Source organism: Somniosus microcephalus, unplaced genomic scaffold, assembly GCF_052327205.1.
Source record: "Somniosus microcephalus isolate GS21.2 unplaced genomic scaffold, FLI_Smic_1.0 scaffold432, whole genome shotgun sequence".
NCBI lineage: Eukaryota > Metazoa > Chordata > Chondrichthyes > Squaliformes > Somniosidae > Somniosus > Somniosus microcephalus.
In genome coordinates this window covers 165387-180050 of record NW_028225619.1, presented here as the reverse complement: position 1 = coordinate 180050, position 14664 = coordinate 165387, and positions in this window count along the sequence as shown.

Here is a 14664-nt window from a genome sequence, read left to right as displayed (position 1 = left end):
TGTGGCCCTCGCCCAGTAACCACGCCCCGTATAGCACACAAGCTTCGTTCTGCGCAGCCTGATCGGATGCATTCCAATCCTCCCTGATGAGAGCATTTACTGTTTTGGCGTGTTTCTCCTGCTCAGCAATTATCTCCTTTAAGTGTAGTGTCATGGCCTGGTCCTCATGTAACTCAGAACCCACTACCTTATTCTTATCCGTCAGTATCTTTCTTAACTGTGTTTTTAAACCATTGATTTGGGTTTGCAGCTCCACGTCATCCAATGTGTTGATGACGGAAGTTCCTGTGTTAAAAGCTGTGAAATATCATTTACTGCACCCCTTCTTTGTCTCCCTATTCTGTCCAAGACCTCATGTGGTGTGGTGTACAATTCGGCTCTGTCGACATCGGCAAAGTCGAATTCGTAAAACTGTTTAAACATGTTTGTTAACAGGACCTGGTATAATTGCTCCATTTCCCTGGGGCACCACTCTGGCAATCGTATCTCGGTGAGGTTTAAAATCACCGAAGCCACCGCGTAGTGCACCCCTTGGTACAGTACCTGACCTGTGGGTACCAATACCAATCCATTCCCAGGTCCCTTTGTTGTGGTGGGGCACCCTTCCTTGAGGGCTTTAGCTACCGGAATTGTGGGCAGGGGCTTGCGGGGTCGGGTGATGAGCTCAGTGGCGTTTACTGGGATCTGAGAGTATGGGACTCTGCACGCCCGTGTGCTGACGTCCCACCTCATTCCTTGTCCAGCATCCTGCCACTGCCTTTGGAAAAAATGGAGACGCCTGTGGGGCAAGCGCGTTCTGAACCCCACATGCAGATGCAGATCCCCTCATCTGGTTCCCACCATTTGTCCCAACAGACACTCAACCCCCCATGAGTTCCCATTATTGTTCCAATGGGTGTTGTTACCCAGTCTTTCCCACTCCACAGTGGAGTTCTTCATGGTGCTGCTCAACTTGCGCAGCCAACACCAACGATTCAAAGGTACCTGTCCATTGCACACAAGGCAAATCTTCTTCCCGGCGGTGACGCTGATCCTGGGTGCGATGACCCTCACCCTGGGGCACATCAGAGACGTTTCTCTGTATGCAAACCCCGTCTGGCTGGAGTATTCAGTAGAGTTCGTCCCCAGCCAGCCTGGCCATCTCCCTTCATGGAAGTATATGGCAGTCTCTTCAGCGTCCCGTGGGCCGGTTCCATCAGTCGCAACGGGGCCTCTGTTGCCAGAGCACCCATATATAGTGGAGTCCTTGGTGCGGCCCCGATAGGCCCAGCTCCATCCGATCTTCATGAACGCGACGAGGATCCCTCTCATCTTTCTCCTGGTTCCTGCAACAAATTAAACAATGCCGCCAGGCTCCCGAGAGATTCTGGCTGAGGTGAAGGCATGATTGGGTCTTTCGACCTCGATCCAAAACAACACACATACTGAGCAGATTCCAAAAACTACTTAACACTCTTTAATTTAACATTTACACACCTTAAACTTAAAACTTAAACTTATGTACAGCGCCGCCCGTCCCCGGGCGGCTTGCCTAATCCCTGATTTGACTGCAGCTCGCCGCTCCTTGTGGCGGGGCTGCAGTGACCTGTGGCTTGGGTTCCCCGCAGCCTTTTGCTGTTAATCGGGGACTGCATTTTGTCAAGGATTTCTCAAGTCGGCGTTTACTGGGAATGGGGGACTCGGGCCAAGGTTTTACTGGCTGAGTTGTTCGAGTCGACCTGCGAAAAGGTACTTTGGGCGTGGCTCCCTTAACGAGTGGACCTTCGGGTGGGACCTTAGCTCTCACAGTCCGTGGCTCTTCCACGACCGTGGGCTTCGGCTCCCTCCCCTCCGGCTCCGCCCCTTTGGGATTTGGGCAGGCTCCCTTGGTGAGTGGACCTTCAGGTGGGACTTTAGCTCTCACAGCCCGTGGCTCTTCCACGACTGTGGGCTTCGGCTCCCTCCCCTCAGGCTCCGCCCCTTCGGGATTTGGGTCTGTGGCAGACGACCCCTCCTCACCTGTCCCTACAGGCGGAGGATCTCCGCCCCCAATTTCTACCTCCCCCACGCTCGAGTCAAGGGCGGGACCTCCGTCCTCTGACTCCACCTCCTCCAGAATCGTGTCGAGGGCGGGACCTTGTAGTTCGGGCCCCTCCTCGTCCGAGTCCCAGGCCATAGGGGAAGCCTCCCCCCAGGTGGGCGGGACAGCTTCTCCTTCCAAGCAGGCTACAACGCCAGCTTCTGTGGTCTGTGACTCATCGCCCGCCTCAGGCTGAGGATCTTTACCCTCAGACCTGGCTTCGGTTGCTGATGCTCTTGCACCCGGTTTAACCAGTTTGCACCGCATCATGTGAAACCACTTGTTGCGTCGGGACACCTCCACTGCGCGTGTGGCGTAGACCGTTGGATTTTTCACCGATTCCAGTCCATCCTCCTGGTCTACGGTTCTCTCGCCAGCGCATAGGGTTAGACCCAAGAATTTTACTTCTCGCCGGCCAACCCGCGCCTTCGTTGGGTTTTCCTTAACACTCTCTATCTCTTTCACACTCGTACCCGCTCCCCAGAGACAATGATTTCTCAGGTTCACGTGGATCCCGTGGGCCACCAAGAAATCAGACCCCAGGACTCCCGTTCCACTTCCCACCTCCCACTTCATTAGTGTACACTTCCACGTGGTGCGGAGTGGTCCTAAATGAATGGAGAGGGGAAGGGAATGTGCGCCAGCCTGTTCTTCGCCCGTGAAGCCCGAAAGAAGGTATGGGACCCCGGTGGACAGAGGCGAGGCGGTGGGGTTATCTGCGTGGATTACGGTGCACGATGCTCCCGTATCCAACAGATAGGTCCCTTTTACCCCCTCCACTTCCATCTCCACGTGGGGTCGTCTCCATACATCATATCGCAGCGCATATAGGTAGACAGGCTGCGCTGACTCTAGTCATTTGGGCACAGCGGTCGGGGTTTCGGGAGCGACAAGACCGGTGGTGACAGCTATTTTCCCCTGCAAAATCATCAGAGACCGCATTGTCTCTATGATTGATTCAATCACAGCGGGATCCATGACTGCACCCGCTCCTTGTGCTGGGGCAGGAGCTACGGCTTGGGTTTGGGCTGGTGCTGGGGCAGCGGTCTGGGCTTGGGCTTGGGCTGCGGGAAATTTTCCTTTACTATCCTTCCACGGATTTCTACAGTCCTTGCGCCAATGTCCATCCTTCCCACACCCGTAGCAATTGAGCTTGGCTTGGACAGGGCGATTCCCCTCCTGATGCCACTTCTTCTTGCTTGGGGCTGCGGGTTTTGCCTCATGCACCTTTCCCTTCTGGGGAGGTGTTTCCTGACCTCTACAATTCTTGTACGCAACATTGAGCTGACGGAGCACCATCTCCTCCGTGACACCGGGACCTTGGGGATCAAACCAAGATCTGGCTAGGGCCCGTATCTCTGGCAAGCTGTTGGTAACCAAGCAATGGAGCCAATGAACCCGCTGTTCATCGCTCATTGCAGCCTGTTCAGGCATACCCGGACAGCTGCGTCGATACACTGGCCACAGCCTTTCTGCGAAAACCCATGGGGGTTCTCCAGATAGCTGCACGGTCCCTTCCACACGGTCGAACGAACTACTGTCGTCCACTCCCATTACTTCTAAAACTTCCTCCCTGAGATCCGTATACCCTTTCCGTTCCCTCTTATTCTCATCTGAGAGGCACTGAAGGATTGTGCAATCCAGGGAGAAAAGCAACAGTTTCACCTGTTCCTGATCATCACAGTCATTAATGGCTGCTGTCTCCTCTATCTCCCTGAAATGAATCGAGGGATCTCCCTTTACTGTGAGTCGTGCAAGGTGGCTCACCATGGACTTTAATTGTGGGGCAGCATAGGGCATCACGAGCTGGTTCTGGAGGGGTCCGGCATTGCCATTGGCGGTGTTGGGACCGAACCTCTGGTGCCGAGCGGGACACATCGGTGCCGGTCCCGGCTTTGCTACCAGTGGTTGTTCTTCCTCACACTCCACCTTGGCTACCTCCTCTTTTACCACCCCCTCCTTTTCCGGCCAAGTCTCACTATAGCTCGGCGGTGCTGAGGGCTCGGTGGCTTCAGCTGGAATCGGCTGTTTCGATTCCTTTAAAAATCCATGTGACTGGCTTTCGGGCTGACGAGACACACCATGCCCTTTGCCTTAACCAGGGCCGTTCTTAGGTCCTCTATGGTCTTTTGGCAGGGGCCGTGGTCTGTGCTCTCAAACCCGTGCTCGAGGGCTAGCTTGTAAGCTGCCTTAACCTCCACTACTCTCTCCTCCTGCGCTCTTAGCTGTTGTGCGAGGCGGGTGTTTCTCTCCCGTATCCTCGTTTCATTGATCTTTGCCTCAGTAACCTGGCACTCCAGGTACTCTATCCTAGCCTGATGTTGACTAGCTACCACTTGGCGTTCCTGATTCAGCGCATGAAGCGCTGTGATGAGTTTTTCCCCACCCATGGCCTTTTCCTCTATCTCTGCTGCCTGGGTTTTGATCTTGGCTGCCTGTGCTGCAACGACCCAGTCCAAGATCTGGACCTGCTTCTTGTAACACATCAGCCACACTGCCTTCTCCACTGACTTCTTATGCTCTTTGCTCTCTGTCCACCTGATGGCTGCGTCCACTGGACGCCCATCCAGCAAGAGATCGGAAATCCACTGCTTAGTGAGATTTACCTTGCCAAAGACATAACCCGCTATCCTCTCATCCATTGCATTTCGACCATTCAAACTTGGATCTACTACATTGCAATCCTGCTGCCAGAGTCCTGCCACGGTCGCCATTTCCTGTAAGGGGTTTTTAGTCAAGAGATTTCCCTGAGGTTTCTCTCTCTAGAGGCCTCTCTCTCTTGCACAGTAAAACCTTGAGTGGTTCGACTCACTCGCCCCTTAGATTCTATACTCTGGACTTTGGGGCAGGAACTACAATGTAGAGAAAACTCTTGTAGACCAAGTTTGATGAAACGAAATGGAATTTTATTGCATAAGGAAAAATAAATCAAATGCAAGCAGATAAGAGAGTACATGGGAGGGAAAAACACAAACAAATCATAACGACACAATACTAACTAAGGCAAATACAGGCATCTTATACTCTACAAAGATCATCATGAAATAAGGAAACACGGAACATCGAGGGACAACAACTCATGTTAATTGTACCCTTAAATCCACCCCCCTTAAACCTATCTAGATCTGATTGTGAAGGGCCAGAAACATGCTCACCAATCCAACTAGGAAGTACCAGGTTTTGAAAACAAGTCTGTGTTTTGATCCCTTCAGGAGTCCCGTCTCCTCGTGGATCGTGGAACCCCAGCGAGCTGCGCCACACCTCTCTCCTGAGGTGGGGGTCGGGGACGGCTGGACACCGGCTGGCCTTGATGTCGGCGGGGTCGAGGATCGTCGGCTCGACCCTGGTCAGAGGAGCCTTGGCCTGGCCTTCATATAGGTTTCTTCAGTTTATTTTTGTCTCTTGCCGAGCCGGAGTGGCTGGAAGGTCCCTTCTGTAGGGTTATTTTGCCTCTTCTCCCGAGCCGGAGAGGGTCGATGGCCTCTCGTTTTGTCAACGGCCCGGTGTTGGTCGATGATCTCCCGATGTTATACCCCGGGGCGGGACGCCGGCTTCGAATGACCTTCTTGATGGTGGCTTAGTCGTCTTCTTCTTCCTCCGATGGTGCAGAGGAGTTCGTTGATCTTCTCCCAAACCAGCTCCTCTTTACCCAGCTCAAAAGCTGGACCGGCTGCCAACGCTCCAAGGCTGAAGATCTGCAAAGCTGAAACTCAACTGCTCCGAAGAAGCTCCAACTCAACCCCAACTGCCGAATTCCTACCCGAGCCTTCCAGTTATACTTTTCCTTCAGAAGCTTCTGCCTCCCGCCCAAAATCAGGTTAGTCTTTGTTTAACTTTTGGCACAGCGGGGTAGTTATTATATTTTAAAATATTTTGGATGGCCGGTAAAGGCCTATCTCTGGTCTGAAATGACCTTAATTGTTTTTAATGTCCTGCTGATCTCGTTATCTAGTCCTTGGTGCTGTTCTCATGAATATGAAATTGTCCCCTTTTGTCTGGGTCAACATTTAGATGGCCTCTGTCTCCAGGCCGATCTTGACTGGATCTGCATCCAATCCATATCTATATGTGGGTGTCTGGTTTCGTTCTCTCAGAAACGGCTTCCAGAACTTACTGTGGGTTGAATCCACAAAGCTGTCTGAGGATTCGCAGGAACCATTTTAAAGTGTCCCAATAAGCCGGTCACGTGGTATGGTGGCCATTTTGTATGCCCCTTTTTCTGGGCTTCTTTTAAAACAGTCTTTAAAATCATGGCCTCTTCTGCCATTCGACCCTTTATAATATAAAGTTCAATTTTGCGAATCCTACACTAGCTAAACCTCATTTAGTCTTAACACGGCCCATTTTGTGGCGATATCCAATCTTGAGCCCAGTCCCGATCCAAATCCCCAGTCTTAGAGACAGAGGCACTTCTCATCCAATCCCTCCAGTTATACAGGGGGGAATTTCACCTTCATAAAACAGGTTGGTTTGGAGTGTGGGGCTAGTTGAATTGTTAAAAATTGAATCGTGACCTGAACCCGCCCACTTCTGGGTTGCGCGGTGTGTGAGGCTTGTGGTGGAGATGGTGGTATGTGGGACGGGAGGCGGGCAGACAACCCGCTACCAGGAGGCGGGAGGCCAATTTAAATATTACAATGAGGCTGGAAGCTGCTTCTTTAACCTCCGTTTTGTGTTTTACTGTAGCTGGTCGGGTTTTATACACCTGGTAAAACCCGGCAGTTACCGCAGGGCGAGGACTGCTGCATCCTGGAGGTAAGTGTCTTTACACCGACCTCCTGGATCCAGGGTCCCTGCCTAGCCCACCCCCCGCGATCGGAGATCCACCCACGAGGCCTCTGATCGCCTTCCAGGAGCCCCTCCCCACCCCCCGCCTCCCGCCGATGATCCTGAGGCCAGCCCCAATCATCCTGAGACCCCGATCTTCCTCCACCCCAACCTCGATCATCCGGAGACCCCGATCTTCCTCCCCCTCCAACCCCGATCATCCGGAGACCCCGATCTTCCTCCCCCTCCAACCCCGATCATCCGGAGACCCCGATCTTCCTCCCTCCCAACCCCGATCATCCGGGGACCCCGATCTTCCTCCCTCCCAACCCCGATCATCCGGAGACCCCGATCTTCCTCCCCCCCTCCCCCGATCATCCCGAGACCCCGATCTTCCTCCCCCTCCAACCCCAATCATCCGGAGACCCCGATCTTCCTCCCCCTCCCCCGATCATCCCGAGACCCCGATCTTCCTCCCCCCCCAACCCCGATCATCCCGAGATCCCAATCTTCCTCCCCCTCCCCCGGTCATCCCGAGACCCCGATCTTCCTCCCCCCCCAACCCCAACCATCCTGTGACCCCGATCTTCCTCCCCCCCTCCCCCGATCATCCCGAGACCTCAATCTTCCCCCCCCTCCCCCGACCATCCGGAGATCCCGATCTTCCTCCCCCCCTCCCCCGATCATCCGGAGACCCCGATCTTCCTCCCCCTCCCCCGATCATCCGGAGACCCCGATCTTCCTCCCCCCCTCCCCCGATCATCCGGAGATCCCGATCTTCCTCCCCCCCTCCCCCGATCATCCGGAGACCCCGATCTTCCTCCCCCCCTCCCCCGAACATCCCAAGACCCTGATCTTCCTCCCCCCTCCCCCGATCATTCGGAGACCCCGATCTTCCTCCCCCTCCCCCGATCATCCGGAGACCCCGATCTTCCTCCCCCTCCCCCGATCATCCGGAGACCCCGATCTTCCTCCCCCTTCAACCCCGATCATCCTGAGATCCCAATCTTCCCTCCTCCCCCGATCATCCCGAGACACCGGTCTTCCTCCCCCCCTCCCCCGATCATCCCGAGACCTCGATCTTCCCCCCCTCCCCCGACCATCCGGAGACCCCGATCTTCCTCCGCCCCAACCCCGATCATCCCGAGACCCCGATCTTCCTCCCCCCCCTCTCCTGATCATCCGGAGACCCCAATCTTCCTCCCCCTCCAGCCCAACGATGATCCGGAGACTGGCACCGGCCCCCACCCAATCCCTCCCTCCCTCCTCTGTGTGGCCTAGTGCAACAGGCCTACCCGGCCGGAGCCAGCCAGCCTCTCCATCTGGCTGGCTGTGGATGAGAAACAGAGGCTTCAGATGCAAATCAGGCCCTGCCGTTAAAGTCAGCAGGGTTTGCAGGAAACCCGTTCTCCCAGGTTTCCCGCCCCCATTAGAGCCGCCCGCCCCCATCCCGCCCTCCCCATGAAAATCCAGCCCACTGAACTCAACCTGGCCCTGTTCATCCCTTCCCCCCCAATTCATGATGGCAATCTTTACTCCACCCCTCAGTAAACACTGGCACTCACTTTCCACCCGACTCGAAGCACTCCACCCAGTTTTTCCCTTCTTTCTCACTTAACACCGCTTCTAAATTTCTGTTTTCATGAAAATTCCCATCGGCAGTCAACAGCGGCCAAAATTAATTCCATTAGCAGCAGGACTCAGGCAGGAGCATCGTGGAGCGGAGAGAGCGGAGAAATGATCATCTCGCTGTTTAGGTGCTACAACTGGTCCAGATAGACAACACCACTTTTCAGAAGCGCGCTCGCTCTCTCCAACGCCGCGCATGCGTCCTGCGAATGTCAACGTTCAATACCGGCAGCGGTGTTATCAACAGCTGCAAACATTTATTAATGACTTAGATTACAAAATAGAGAGCCAGATATTCACGTTTATCGATGACAAAGATTGGTTTCATTGTAAGCAGTGTAGACGGGGCATAAAATTACAGAAACATTGACAGATTCAGTGAGCCGGGAAAACTGTGGCAGATGGATTTCAACGCATGCAAGTGTGAGGTCATCCATTTTGGACCAAAAAGGATCGATCCGAGTATTATTGAAATGGTGAAAAGCTCAGAACAGTGGAGATCCAAAGAGATTTAGGGCTCCATGCACACAGATCACTAAAATGTAATAGTCACTACAAGCAAAATCAAAAAGGATCGTGGGATGTTAGCCTTTAGAACTCGAGGGTTGGAATCTAAAGGGGAGGAAGTTGCGATCCATCAATACAAAGCCCTGGTTAGATCACATCTGGGGGACTGAGACACAGTTCTGGACACTGCACCTTAGAAGGGATATATTGGCATAGGAAGGAGTGCGCGCAGATTGATCAGAACGTTACCAGGGCGAAGGGTTAGATTATGAAGAGAGATTATATAAACTAGGTTCATATTCCCTGGATTTTAGAAGGTTAAGGGGTGATTTGATTAAGATTTTTAGAATTTTGAAAGGAATCGATAGGCTAGAGAGAAACATTTTTCTGCTGGTGGGAGCATCTCGGACAAGGGGACAAAACCTTAAAATCAGAGCCAGGCCATTCAGGAAATTAGGAAACAATTCTTCATCCAAAGGGAGAAACACTCTCCCACAAAAAGCAGTAGATGTTAGCTCAATTAATAAATTTAAAATTGAGATGGTCAGATTTCTGCTAGCCAAGGATCATAAGGGATTATGGAGGCAAGGCAGGTTGATGGAGTTTGGATACCGATCAGCCATGATCTCATTGAATGGTGGAACAGGCTCGAGGGGCTGAATGGCCGGCTCCTGTCCCTATGAGGAACCCTACCATGCGGGCGAACCCTCGTGCTCTCTCCTCCTGCTCCTCTTTGGCAATAGGGAAGGAGATGCAAGTGTTTTGCAAGGCGTAAAGAACTTCAAATCAGGGTTACACACTGAAAGGGGATAATTCGACTCGACAGCATTTAAGGGGTTACTATAAGCTTGCTGACACTGCCTGAATTCTTGGAACCCAATGTGCAGACAACAAGCACGTATGCATGAATCTCAATAGGATGTGGTTTGAAATAGCAGATGGGAGCAAATTCACTTACGGTTAGAGAGCGCAAATGCAGCTGTGATAAGAACGGATGTGGTAACGACCAAATTAAGTCGACGGAAAGTATATAACTGCATAACATGCTTGTAAGTATTGAGTCTGATCCTCCAAGAGTGGAAGGACGGGCTCCCAAGATGGCGTGCTCGATAACCCCTTTACCAAGATGGCGCACTCGCTAACCCCTTTACCAAGATGGTGTGCTGTGCACTTCCCATCGGAAGTTTGTGCACATATCTTGGAAACCATTTCTGAAAATTCGGTGATCACCTAGTGCCTGAGAAACAGGTGTTTCTTGGCTCAATTTAAACCCCTTGTCTTACATCATGTGTATGAAGGCAAGTTATTTAAAGTGAGCTCTTACTGATGAAGATTGCAGAGGCTGGATCCATTCTCGCCTGTGTTACTTTTCTGTTCAGAAAAAAATATCTAGAAACCGAAAATATAATAAGAAGTCGTCAGTACGGATTTCGGAAGAGGTCATGCTTGACCAACTTTATTGGATTCTTTGAAGATATAACCTGTAAAGCAGAGGTGCGGCCGCAACCCGCGCCGTCATTTTCTTATTTTGGCTGACCTCCAGGTCGGCCCTCCGTGGTGGGCTGTGCAATGGTCCTGGCCGCCATCGCGCAGCCCGGCACGGTGTCTCGGTGTCGCACTGCGGCCGCGGCACCACGCCGCCCTGGTGGCCTAGTGTGGGCCATCAGAGGCCCTGCAGAGTGCGCAGCGGCCCCTCCCCTTAACCTGAAGCACTCAGCGGAGCCTCCGCAGAGCGCTGCCGATCGCGCCCCGACATTGCCTCAGTTACCGCCCCGCCAGGAAGAGGAGCGCTCGACATTGCATTCCACTTCCTATGCCAGATGGTTAGCTGAATTTAGCAGCCGGGGTGGTACTTCTGTGCAAGGCACTAAATGTCCGGCCTTAATTTGGTTACGGCCCCAAACGGGGCGTAGCTGAATTTTGCGCCCTAAGAATCTAAATGGGGTTCAGATACACAGATCACTAAAAGCGACGCACATTAATAAGGCCATAAAATGAGCAAATCAAGCACCGGGGTTCGTTTCTAGAGGGGCAGAATTGAAAAGCAGCGAAGTTACATTAAACTTGTATTGAATCTTAGTTAGACAGCACGTGGGAGTATTGTCCACAGTTCTGGTCACCATATTACAATAAGGATATAGAGGCACTGGAGAAGGTGCAAAACAGATTCACAAGGATGATACCAGAACTGAGAGGATATACTTATCAGGAGTGGCTGAACAGGCTGGGGGTTTTTCTCTAGAAAAGAAAAGGTTGAGGGGTGACCTGATACAAGTCTTTAAGATTATGAGATGGATTAACAGGGTAGACGTAGAGAAGATGTTTTCACTTGTGGGGGAGACCAAGACTAGGGGCCATCAATATAAGTTAGTCCCCGATAAATCCAATGAGGAATTCAGGAGGAACTTCTTTACCCGAAGAGTGTGAAGAATGTGGAGTAGTTGAGACGAGTAACATGGATGCATTTAAGGGAAAGCTTGAAAAGCACATGAGGGAGAAAGCAATAGATGGATATGGTGCTAGGGTGAGAGGAAGAGGGGTGGGAGGAGGCTCGTGTGGAGCAGAAACCCCGCATAGACCACTTGGGCCAAATGGCCTGTTTCTGTGCAGTAGATTCTATGGCCAGGATTTTCCTTACCTCGGTGGGTCCGGGGCGGGGGATGTCGGTGGTGGGTCGCGGCCCCGTTGCTGGCTCCATCCTGCTCTGGAAAATGAATTTACGTTGCTGGGGTTTGTTAAACCCCGCCCAGCGCGTTTCCTGGCCCAATTAGAGGAAGCGGATCTGGTGACGTCATTCATGACATGTCATCAGCCGGTTTCCTTAGAGGGACCATGGCCAACTTTCTTTTGACATTTGTGTGTCAGTGTTCTACAGCATTGAAAGGCTGGAAACACTGACAATGACTGTACAGAGGCACAGGGCTGTACCCAGGCTCTCCCATGACTCCCTCTATATGCTTAGGAGGGAGTCAGAGCACACAGGGAGGTCCTCTTCCCTTCCAATGGGCAGAAGAGACCTCCCCAGGAGAATAAAACAGCCTGGTTGCACATTGCACAGGAGGGCACAAGCAGGGATGTGGTCAGGAGTTCCTGGGTTGCAGTGGAGCAAACCTTTCAATTATCTCATTAGATCACAAAACGTTAGTACAAAGCCACACTCGACCTCATCCTGCTCTGCCTCTCAACATATCACCATCACTCTGCTTTCCCTACCCTACTCCTGCACTTCCTTACTCACACCAACTTACCTTGCACCTCCACCCATCCCTCTCTATCAACATTATCACATCTCCATCTCACTAGCCACCCCTCACACTCACCCTCATCCTAGTGTAATCATATCAACTAACAACACACATGAATAACCACTTGGGTGTTTTATGCAATGTTCATGTAAGGTTTCTCTTAATGTGATGTTAAACATTGAAACCTTTATTTTCAAAACTTTCCGATCTTGGACAGATTTGTGTGCACCTTTGGAAGTGTCTTAGTGAGTTTCACTGAATGATGAGACATAACGGTCCTCCCACAATGGTGGTGAGTGTGAAAGGAATGGATTGGACATTGTAGGGATGCTTTACCGTGTTGGTGTGGGGTGGTGCCAACCTGGCGCATCATGTGGCAGCCAGGGTGTACAGCATCAAGTGAAGTAAATCTGGCCATGGTGAGGCCATCCCTGGCCTCTCGGGCAGCAATGTGCTCGGGTGCTAATGCTTTCTGTCCTGTGTAGCATCAGGTTGGTGTTGTTGGTGCTGCTGGTGTGCCTGGTGCTGCTGGTGTTGGGGCTGATCGTGGTCGGATTCTGAGGACCAAGATGAGACAGTATAAAGGGCACCCATGTTGATGGAATAGATGGCAGGTGAAGTAGAGATGACAGAAGCATTCTATCAATGGTGAGAGAGTTCTTCCAATGAGGTAAGAGTGGATGGAGAGTGGAAAGTGGAAAGCCCGCAGAATCTGTGCTGGAAATGGACTGAGAAACAGCTTGTGGCTGAGGAAAGTGATGATCTGTCAAGTGGGAGCTTTTACTGTACATTTGAAGCTGTCAAGTGATCAGCTGGAGCAATGGTCATTCAACTCCCGCCTCAGGTTCACAGACTTGGTCCCCGAGCAGCAGGGACCCCGTGGGCGAGCAGTTAAAGTTAAAAAGTAAGGTTAAAAGCATTATTAACTGTCTGTCAACAACCCAATAATTGCTTTAATTGGGTTGCCCGTCTCTGCAGGCTGGGTTGGATCGGAGATCATACACGCGCCTGTGGGAAAGTCACTTTGCAGTGAGTTGACAGCGGGGTCCCGTCCCACTGTCAAAAATATCAAATTTCCCACCGACCCGCCACCAATCCCGCCCGCTGACCCGAGGGAAATTTCCAGCCTGTGTAACTATGTTATGTGCAGTCAATAAATATGTATGTTCATAGGTTGGTTATGAACGACAAAATGTCCTTTTTCCAAGCAATGCTTTGCAGGCTCAGATTTCCAGGCGCTGTTTCGAGGTTCAGAAGAGGGATCTTGCACCAAGATCGGTCCTTCCCAGCAGAGTCAACATGGAGCAGGAACCAGGAAAATTCCAGCTGCAAGTTGTAGTGATTCTGAGAAATTTTAGAATCTGAAAAAGAAAACCTGAGGATTTATAACAAATGAAAACATGTTTAAAATGTAAAATCAGACAACAGCAGAGAGAAGGGTTTTGGCTTTCACGGTTGCAGTTCCAGTGATGGGTTTCTCGCTGCCTTGTGCAGGTTCCTCTGCCCCAGTCTCCGAAGCCTTTTGTTCAGCAACCTCCTTTCTCCTCTGGTTCACAACAACACTTTCCCAGTAAGCACGAGACTTCGTAGTGGAGTAAACTGAACAGACTTTATTGATACACAGTAAAGGTGATCAGTCTTAACTGAGTAAAAGGTAAAGTAATAAAAAGGGCAATAGCAGGAACTAAGTGTCACAAAACATATTTGAAAGTTCTCTATCTGAATGCACGTAGCATTCGTAACAAAATAGACGAGTTAAAGGCACAAATAGCTACATATGGGTATGATCTTGTGGCCATTACAGAAACATGGCTGCAGGGTGACAATGCCTGGGAATTAAACATACCAGGTTATTTAACAATCAGGAAGAACAGGCAGGAAGGAAGGGGAGGTGGGGTGGCTATGTTAATAAAGGAAGGAATCACTGTAGTACAGAGAAATGATATTGGGTCAAAGGATCAGGATAATGAAACAGTTTGGGTGGAGATAAGGAATAATAAGGGGAAAAAAACACTAGTGGGTGTAGTATATAGGCCTCCGAACAGTCGCAACTCGGTTGGACGGAGTATCAATCAGGAAATAGTTGAGGCTTGTAATAAGGGAACATCTATAATTATGGGGGATTTTAACTATCATATAAATTGGACGAATCAAATTGGGCAGGGCTGCCTTGAGGATGAGTTCATTGAGTGTATTAGGGATGGGTTTCTTGAGCAGTATGTAACTGAACCAACCAGGGGGCAAGCAACCTTAGATCTGGTCCTGTGTAACGAGACAGGATTAATTAAAAATGTCCTAGTAAAGGATCCCCTTGGAATGAGTGACCATAACATGGTTGAATTCCATATTCAGTTAGAGGGTGAGGAGGCTGTATCTCAAACAAGCGTGCTAAGCTTGAATAAAGGAGACTATGAAGGTATGAGAGCGGAATTGAGTAAAGTGGATTGGGAAAATAGG